Genomic DNA, 10555 nt, shown 5'->3' with positions numbered 1-10555 from the left:
TCCTTTTGTAATATATCCAAACATCAAAAAGCTGATTATTACAGAACGCCATAAAGCGTGGTGCACTGTTACCAACTGTTGTTTTTTAAAGCTATAACCTGTTATTACCAGACATTCATGTACCATGGCTGAAGACATACTGTTCATTGTTGCCATGTCTTGAGCACGGGAATTAGTCTCTTTCATTAAGGTTTGGTATTGTCGATACAAAAATATTGTTGTCTATTTCTATATAAAGGCGCATACCTTGGCTGTGTGTTACGTAATCTAGTGACTCCTCTCTTAATTCTGACACAGACTGAAAGGTGCTTTACTTGGGGAATTTCAACAGGAAATTGTTTCTTGCATTTCAGAATTATACAAGAATTCGCTCCAGTAAGAATTCTACAAATGAGAGGAAACGCACCTGAGAAGCTGACAAATGCACTGTTTTGAGTCTTTATAGTTCAAGTGTACTGGAGAGAGTGGAATGTTCATTGGTTGATGACCATTCGGTAATATTCAGTGACACTTGCGGACTGACCAGCTCTCCTTTCCTGTACACCAAAAAAACTCACTACTTCTGGTGAAAGATTTAAACTAGCTTTAGCTGCCTGTAACTTTCGAGTGAGTACATAACATTCCAATATTTGTAAAGGAACATCATTAGCTCCGCTGACCAATTTCACAAGAAGTTCATTTCCGCCTTCAAATACAAATGAAGAATGCGACCAATGAGGTCCTAGTTTAGCCGCACTTTTAGGAAGATGCAGGATTTGGTGTACATTGTATGTCATTGCACCCAATCCACACAAAGACTGTGCTCTCACAACAGACTCCGAGAGAAGATCAGATCATTTTATTATGGTCATCTGAAGATACGGTGTCTAGTAGAAGTATATAGACACCCTCCACAAGCAAACTGGAATGTCTGACATACTTATCCGGCAAAAAGCCATGAAGGCATGGAAATGAATAATGAAGAACCCACCACTTCCATTCACTAGCTTTCCAGATTGTGAAGTCTGATAATCTTCGTGGTGTACGTGTGAACCAATTCAGTGGCTTGATTGCCAATAACCTCCTGTTTAAAGAGGCTCAACTTTGTTGTGAACCAATGTAAACATCTTTTCTCTTTTAAATGTGATCACATTTTTATTCTTTTTAAGCTGTTGTATGGTGTATATTTGTTCCAACAATCTTACCTTCCCGAATCCTGGGCTTCATATTTGATTTATATGTATTGTCTTTTGTGATAATATAAATGCATTATTTCTGACTCATTTTTTGGGCAAATGAGGGAGCTTGCTTCTCCTTGAAGCACATTACACATATACAACACCAATAGATACTGATAGACTATAGATCTGGCAAACTAATATGAATAGACTGTTACACTAATAAAAAGAGTACATTAGTAGACTTGTACAAGCAGAAAAGCACAGATACGTCCAGAATAGAACTAAAAGGAATTGTATCAGTGTATCAGTTGTATCGTTTCATAATGCAATAGAAAAAAACTCATAAAATTTTTATTAGGTTACCCTATCAGATTTTTTGCTAGTGATCTTTCAGTGTAAATGCATATAAACTTCTTGAGTAATGCTAATAACTGAACACATGGCTTCTTTTGCTGCAAGTTTTCTTGGACACCTGCTTCCTCTAAACTTGTACTGTATAATATGCTTGAAAGATCAAAACTGGAGTATGCTTTTCAATCCGGGATACACCTACAAAAAACACAACTCTCATAATCAGTTGAAGCCATACAAAATCAACCTGTAAATTTTATTGTAACTTCTTATCCCCATACCGCAGGCATATCAGCAATTAAAACTTGCCTTGATTGGCCAGGCTTGTCAACAAAAAAACTTACCCATTTATTTCACAAATTCTCAATTGAAACATGTTAAGTTGTTATTACCTCCTTGTATCTCATTGAGAATGAACTAGAACCTCAAGATCAAGGTAGGTATAGAAAATTGGCCAAGTTGTTGAAGCTTCATGGTAGCTACTGCATGACAGATGTCGACAAAAGTAATAGAACGGGACAGGATACAACATTATCAAATGAAATTTATTGAAAGAAAACAACCAATATATAACACACATCACGTGACCAACACCCGACCCCCTAGCATATGCAGATACATACCAAAACAACCTCCACATGTCACGGCTGATTAATCAATAAAGTAAAAAAAAACAATTACTAAGGCACAATGCAACTCAGTGGCTTTACTTAAGATCTAACACGGCAACCTCATTATCTTGCAGCGAGATGGATGGCTGGCTAACACATAGTGGCCTTTCTTTCTAATGTGATAAGCCTCCATTAATTCATGTGAGAGCTTTTCACAGTGTGTGAATGGCAGAATAGTACTTTCAATAACTGGATGATGCCTACTGCTGCAGCAATGCACAGAAAGCTGTAGATGCGCAAAAACCCTTAAAATAACTATGGTACTTCCTTAGTCGAATGTTTAAGTACCTTCCAGTCTGACTGATATATATATCTGCTAGGCTGCAAGAAAAAGGAACCCAATAAACAACATTTCGTGTGCAAGAGACAAACTGTATGCTATATTTCACTTTGCAGTCCTCCCTGCTCAGACACCCATTGTGAAGAATGTGCTTGTTAATTGCTTCACATATTCCCTTCAGCTTATTTTTAAATGAAAACCCAATCCTCTCCTGGAACTTAGAAGCCATCTTTTTCTGCCTGTGCGACAATTAATAGAGGGGATAATGGCAACTTCGTTCCTCTCTTGCTCCTTAAGCTTCTTCCACCCTGGTTGCACTTTAAGTTCCTTAATTAACGTGTTTCAAGAAACCACTGAAACTGAATAACCTGCCTCATACAGCCTTGTCACCAGATTCCTTACATTTTCAAGGATAAGGTGAGTATAGCTCTTGGTTGGGGCATCTCTAATTGCGTGAGTGGCAATACTGTACTTAATATGCTTTGAATGGCTAGACCTATAATCAAGAAGGGACTTAGAAGTTCTCGACCGATATCCCCAGCATACTTGATCCCACATAAAGGTAAGCCTGAAATAAGAAGTTGCAGCACATTTTTTTTCTGGAACTTCTAAAGTGAAGTTAAGACGTTGCTATTGTTCTCTAAATAGCTTCAGTACTTCGATGACAGCTCTGCGAAAGTTATCATTTGCTCATGAAAAACAAATAATCATCCACGTATCTGAAATTTTTAAGAGCAAGCCCACTCCGGTTTTGATTATTTTCTGGTCAACATAAATTAAAATATTACTGAGCGTTGGTGCAACACCGGAACCTATGCAGATGCCAGCATTCCGGACACATATTTTACCTTCCCACCAGACCAAAATTGACCTTAAATAGAAATCAAGAAGCTCGAGAAAATTAACTTTCTCTAGCTTCTTTGCAATTTGCAACCAGAATTTCGCACCTTTCAGCAAATTCCAGCTAACCTGTTTGATTGTGTATGCAGTCCTTAACAAACTGCAGGAGACGCACCTGCGGCGAAGAATTGTATAGATCTTCTGCATCTATACTAAAGCCTGTCCATTTTCCCAGATGATGCTCCTGCAGGAAGCACGTGTGCAACAGTCTGAGAGCTAGGAGCAGGGAATTGGTCGTTGATTCTCAGCCGGTCAAGGTGTGTCGGCAGAAATTCTGAAATATGAAGCCATGATTTATATGCAGACACAATGGTTCTGAAATGGATTCTTTAAGCTTGTGTGTTTTGCACTGAAGAAGACGCATAAAAGAAGACCTTTTCCCACCTTAACATCATTTGAGACTCTTGTCAAACCAAACTGATTCAACTTTGTGACAGCTCAACATTTGATGTCAGCTATATTGGTATAAATTTCATTAAAATTTATGTCAGTGGCTGGCACACCCTCCTCTGGAAAAGTGCTTTCCAACATGACAACACAATGCCCTTTTTTGTCTCCAAGAAACCTCCAAGTTTCTGTCCCATACGTTAGCACAGGTAGAAAGCGATGATTCTATGCTTGATTACACTATATATATATATATATATATATATATATATATATATATATATATATATATATATATATATACTCACACTTTGTATTCACCATCCAGGGCCAGGGAACAAGAGAAGCCAGACACCACTGACCAATTTCTGACTAAAACAATTAATTTTTGACCTTATACTGGACGCGGCCCAGTATGGCAACGGAACGCTACGATCATCTTCATCGGTTAAAGCGAGCACCAGCGCTAAAGCACAACAAATAGCCGTAGCCATCGCCATGGCAGACCCCACATTTACTTATGTCTTCACGGACTCGCGTGCCACAATTCGGGCCTACGAATGCGGCAACGTATCTGAAGAAGCAGCGCGTATACTACTAGCGAGCTCAAAAGAGAGCAAACGGTGCCTCTCCTGGTTCCCCGCTCACATGGGGAAAAACATTCACCCGCAAAAAACCTCAATGAAACGGCCCACGACTGGGCGCGAGAACTTGTCCGCCGCAACAGTCCCACGGCCTCCGAGGGGCTGGACATTCAGTTTAATGCTGCTCACTTACCAAGAAATCACCTCCCACTATCGGAAAGGCAGAACCAAATTCCCGCTCCCACACGCCAAACTCGAAGGCGCGCAGGCGGCCGTGTTTCGAATGCTACAAACGGACTCATGTCCGTCACGAGGCCTACTAAGTCACTATAACTCAGAAATCCTGGCAAATTGCCCAGACTGCCCAGAACTTTATTGCTCACTCTCGCACATGCTATGGCAATGTACCGCGTTACCAAAGGGCCCTCTCTCCAGTGAGCTTGAATGGGAAGAAGCCCTCAAAAGCCCGGACCTCAAACTCCACTCAAGGCTGTCCAGAGGGCCCAAGAACTGGCGGAGCGTCACCACGTTCCCATCCCGACTTGGGCGTCGCCTACGGTTTCGGCCGGAGGAGTTCCCCGCGTGGGATCTCCAACGGCTTGAAACTCCTCAATAAAGTTCTTGACTGACCGACTGACTGACCTTATGCATCTTTTTACTGTACATGTCCCTCACCTCCATCCAGGTTCCCAACATTTATATCTAAAAAGCTTGTCTATCACCACATACAGGGTCTGTCCACGAAGTAATGTCAGTAAATTTATTGTGATGTGACTGTATGTCAGAGCGGTCTAACTCCATGGTTTAAACTGGTAGTGACGGACTCCAGCTAAGCAGCGCTCCGTCACTCAGTGTGCTCCTAACATCGGAGAGTGTTGGGCGAGCCTGTCCGTGAGAGCTGTTTTTTATTCTTGTGGAAGTGAAAATGTAGTGCTTATTAGAACAAAGATTTGCGATCAAGTTTTGTGTGAAACATGGCAATACCGCTGCAGAAACTGTTACTATCCTCAATACTGCTTATAAAGAACATGCCCTGTCAGATCGGCAAGTGTTTCGGTGGCACAAGACCTTTTGGAAGGCCGGGAAGAGGGCGACGACAAGGACTGCGCTGGATGGACATCCAAGACCACTACGACTGACAATGTGACACGAGTGAGGGAACTGTTGAACTCAGACCAACGATTAAGTGTTCGTTTAATGGCTGACATGTTAAACATTCCGAAAACTCAAGTTCATTAAATCGTTACAAACGATATCGGCACGCGGAAGGCGTGCACAAAAATGGTTCCAAAAGTGCTCACTGACAACGAAAAGTCACGCCGCGTTGAAACGTGCCAAGAAAATCTCAACATGTGCAAACGTGAGCAAAAATTTTTGGACAATGTCATTACTAGAAGACGTAACTTGGGTATTTAAATACGACCCGGAGACCAAAAGGCAATCATCTGAGTGGCACGCACACTTGTCCCCTCCCCCGAAGAAAGCAAAAACTAATAGCCTATGAGGTTATTGACACTAATACAGTCTATTATGTCTATTAGTGTATTAGTCTAATACACCTATTGGTGTATTGGCCTATTAGTCTGATAGGTCTATTGGTGTATTAGTCTAATAGGTCTATTGGTGTATTAGTCTAATAGGTATATCGGCGTATTAGTCTAATATGTGTATCGGCGTATTAGTCTAATAGGTCTATTGGTGTGAAAGAAAAGGTTTCAATGCACCAGTTACAGAATGAAAGACAGGCATAATTGCTAGGAGCATTTATTAGCACACAAATATTTTTACAGATTTCTCTTTCGAGATCTTCGTCAGGTCAGCAATTTTGATTGCCAGAGCTTTTACTCCACCACTTCGACCAGAGAACGTCCTTTTGGGGTGGTCAGAAAAACCTGGGTTGAGACATACACACATATACAAACATTTAAAAGCAGGGGTGCTAGTTCTAGCACTAAATGTTTAAGCAGGCAATATTTGCTTCTAAATTGGAATAATATGGCCCCGTAATTTCCAAACTAATTTTAGGACAAAGTTTGATATGCTTAGTTCGATATGTTTATCACAAAGAAAAATGACGCCATCTGATATGACAAAACAATTAGACAGCACATAAAATGCACCAAAAATGTTATGTGTGTTACATCGAAACTGTAGGCAGATAAAGAACAGCTCTAGACAGAAATCTTGCACAGCATTGTCGGAAACATGCATGTCACTGCTGCTATGCGCACAACAATCGGCCCAATCACACTGTATTGAATTGCATCCACCATTGGGATAAAAAGAAACAACTTTATACTATACTATAGAAGCATAAATACGTACAATAGTTACCTCCAAATGGAAAGGAATCGGCGCCGGCGAAGACACATCACATCGATGCACGCTGATAGATCCACTAAGCACAGGGGTAAAAACAGTTGCTTTCCGTTGTTTTGAAGTCACACAACACCCATATCCAAGTATTATACTGCAGAAATAAGATTGTGCAGACGCCAGCACCTCGGGTTCCTTAAAAACACATCGTTAATTCACTAAAAATCGCGCACACCTCGCCTTGACATGGCTACAGTACACTGCAACATGGTAGCCGCCAATGCACACGTGCTGTGCGCAACTACGGCTGACTACGGCCGTACTTTTGCGATCTTCCCGCCTGCTGTGTTCCCTTCTCTGCGATAATGCTCATTGATGTCAATAAATATTACGGCCTTTTATATGCGGTATTAAGTTATCAATTTGGGTTACAAGTTTAACCCTGCTTTATGCGCACTTCAACAGAAGATACGGGACTAACGCAACTTCAGTGGCAAACAACTATGGTTGCTGCGATTGCACCATCGTTCGTAAACCCACCGGGCATCGCGACTATGCCTTGCAGGTCACGGCTGGTTGTTCGTTGTGCTTTTTTTTTTTCGTGGCGAAGTATTTGCTGCGTTGTAAACATAGCTGTTTCCTCACGACTCATCGCGACGAGGCTCAACAGAGGCCTAGTTATGAGACGTCGCCAGTGAAACAAAATTAGCAAGACCATGTTGGCGCGCGTCGATCGCTTTCGTGTATATCGCTGAGAGATAAGCTTAGTGCGATGAAACTAATACAAACGTCCGGACGCTGTGTGCTGCACATTTTGTTCGTTATTATTCAGCGAATAATCAGAGACCTCTCTGCAAATGGTCCCCAATACAGACTTAATTTTTCATAATCTTTCACCCTCGCATTAAACAAGCAGCAAAAAGGGGCAACAGAATTCAACAATGCAGATTGCATAACAGACCAGCAACAATCTGTATAAAGTCAATAGGACGTATCAGTCTAATAACGAAACTAGCAGACATGCAACACTGTTTGTATAAGACTAATACGCCTAATACATAGGCTCTATTGGTCTTATAGGTCAATCAGTACAACTAATAGAAATTTCTATTGGTCTAATAAAAAACTTATACAACTAATACAAAATTGTAGTAGACTAATACAAACTTCTATTAGAATTTTTGCTAGGGATGCTCATCGAGTTTTTTTTTTTTTTTTCCATCCATGGACTGGTTCATCATGAGTTTGAAGCATCTGGAACCACTGTGAACTCCACATTTTATGTGGATGTCCTCGAAAGACTGAAACGCAGGGTTTAACATATCCGGCCGGACATTGCACACAACTAGAAGTTCCACCACGATAATGTGCTGGCCCACAGTGCCTTCATCGTCACCGACTACCTGGTTAAAGCATGGGTGCCAACGATCCCCCAGCCCCCATACAGCCCAGGCTTGGCTTCCCCCGACTTTTTTCTCTTTCCATGCCTCAAAACACCCCTGAAAGGAAATCATTTTGGGACAGTGGACCTGATCAAAGCAGCTAGCAGCACAGCATTAAAGGCCATTCCGGAGGAGGACTACTGCAATGCATTCTAGAGCTGAAAGTCTCGCTGGAGCCGATGTATTGACGCAAAAGGGGAGTATTTTGAAGATTTCAAAACTTTTTGTAACAACAAATTCAATAAATGATTTTCAATCGCTTTACTGACATTACTTTCAGGACAGACCCTGTACATGCACCTTGAAGGTATGTATGTGGAAAGCATTTCAATCTCTAGCTTTTCTGGCATGGAATAAAACGGCCTTTTGTCTCTAAACCACTTACTTTTAAACTATTCCACTTGGTTAATTTTTCTAACTTCTGCAGAGTTGCATTTACGACTTTCATAGTTAACCAGCTTTGTTTTCATTCTTGCTTCCTAATATATGCCCTCCTGTCATGCTAATTTGGAAGGCCTTCAGTTAGCAATGGGTATTGTATTTCAAGACTATCAGTGCAATGTTGCACGAAGAAACCTATTCTTGGAATAAATTATTGTTCAGCTTGATATCATGATACTGCTGCATGGTTGTTATTTAACTCTACAAGAGAATGGTCCTGCGATCCTACCAAGAGTGCATTTCATTGGTATATATTATTCTCATTCTTTTGACATTAGTTTATGAGGCTCACAGATATGTATCTGTGTCAACAATAACACCTGACATCTAATTTCGTGCAACTTACACTACATTTAATCAGATAAAAGTTGCATGTTTTGTCTCTTGGACCAGTCTGCTCAGTGGTAGGAGGTCGAGACCGCAAATCAGAATGGCTGGCCAAGATCTGTGGTGTATGTCCCGTGTTATGCACCTGACAAGATTTCATGGTGGCAAGAAGACACGTCAGACATGATGTGATCTTCCTAATTATTGTGCACAGAGTTATCAGCATGATAATATCCTTAATGCTATAAAGAGTACCTCCAGCAAGCAGTCTATATGCTTATGCCTTTTTGTTGCTTATGGCAACAAAATCCAAAATTCTTTGAAACACGCTCACTTGCTGTCTGATGCACAAAATGAAGAATGCTGCCTTCTCTAAATTTATTAGCAACAAGAGAGCCACTTTGGAAGCAATTATATACATACACAGCAACACACACTAAAACCTACAAATGGGAGAAAAAACACAAACTACGCTAACAATAAAAGAAACCAGACCCCCAACAAGTGTTACATGTTACTCAAGTATGCACATTCAACTTGAGTAAGACAGATAGATGGTCAACTCCCGCACTCCTGTGCATGCATCTGGATATGTTAAGCCTCAGCTACTCTTTCTATATCACAACTATCCCCATGTTTGTGAAATCTGGTGTACAACCGCAAAAACAATGATGGCTTGACAGGTGGTTCACCTTTCAATGAGTTCTATAAGGAGGATGCATCAACTCTTCCAGCCAATGTACACATTACCACATGAAAGCAGCAGCTTATAAACAGCACAACACCATACAGCACAAATTATATATTTGCCACGTGTTATTAAACTTACATCATTAAAGTACATTAGAATTGGTGCCAAGGCTCGTGCATAATATATGCATATACTTTAAACAATCTTATATAATGCAGGAGCTTGGAATATGATTGAATATTCTCGGAACTGCTTTGATAATACTAAAGTCAAGGCTTTGTTTTTGGCAGCACACGCTCCAATTCGTTCCTTTTTTTTTTTTTCAATTGAAGCACTGGCACGGTTTGCACCATGCGCTTCGACCGTGATTTTTCCTTGTTCGCGCACGGCCAATACCATAATACAAGAAAATCGCCCCAGTAACGCAGTGGTCCCTGCGTACTTTTTCATTTACTTTACCGCAATACATTACGTATGTTTCACCGCATAACATGACTGTATTGCGGCAAAGCTGATTTTATGGAACTGACATTCTGTAACGGACCTTTTGTCCTTCTACTGCTCACATGAGCATAAGCTTGCGTCGTACAAAAATCAGCATAGAAGAGTTTACACCTTTTGGAGTGCCTCTTCTGATAACGCGCGTGCCGTTCGTCACTGGAAAGTTCCGGGCTTGCAGCGATAAAGAAAGGAAACGCATCAAGGCAGATGACGATTATTTTTGTGTGGCAGAAGGGGCAAGCCATAGAGTTTCTCACTACATTACCTAGAGGGAAATCTGGCGCTGCTGCGCTGTGGTATGCATGGGAATGCCGGTATATTGTGGATTCGGATTGGCATCGTTCTCGTAATGACAGGACGCCTTGAAGACGCGCTTGGCAAGTACCGTTCCGTCTGTCACAATGATTCATTTTCTACTAGAACAGCACATGAAAAGCTGTTTTAGCTTTATTATTACGCGAAAACATGTTTTGTTTAACTATGAGAACTTGTTATTGTGTGTAC

General features: G+C 41.0%; 1 protein-coding gene and 1 long non-coding RNA gene across 2 annotated transcripts in view; both read right to left on the bottom strand.

Annotated features, from left to right (window-relative positions):
* Nucleotides 1-10555, bottom strand: part of LOC135901568 (uncharacterized) — a 1085637-nt gene that overhangs the window by 943340 nt on the left and 131742 nt on the right. The gene's annotated exons all lie outside the window — the stretch shown is intronic.
* Nucleotides 6082-10304, bottom strand: LOC135901266 (uncharacterized). The gene is made up of 3 exons (XR_010564066.1): nucleotides 10166-10304; nucleotides 6668-6731; nucleotides 6082-6225 (listed from the first exon to the last, which is right to left on the bottom strand). It is a non-coding gene; the product is annotated as an uncharacterized lncRNA (long non-coding RNA).

The sequence above is a fragment of the Dermacentor albipictus genome, chromosome 1, assembly GCF_038994185.2.
Source record: "Dermacentor albipictus isolate Rhodes 1998 colony chromosome 1, USDA_Dalb.pri_finalv2, whole genome shotgun sequence".
Classification (NCBI taxonomy): Eukaryota; Metazoa; Arthropoda; class Arachnida; order Ixodida; family Ixodidae; genus Dermacentor; species Dermacentor albipictus.
Note: the sequence above shows the minus strand (reverse complement) of the source record. Positions and strands in the feature narration are given on the sequence as shown.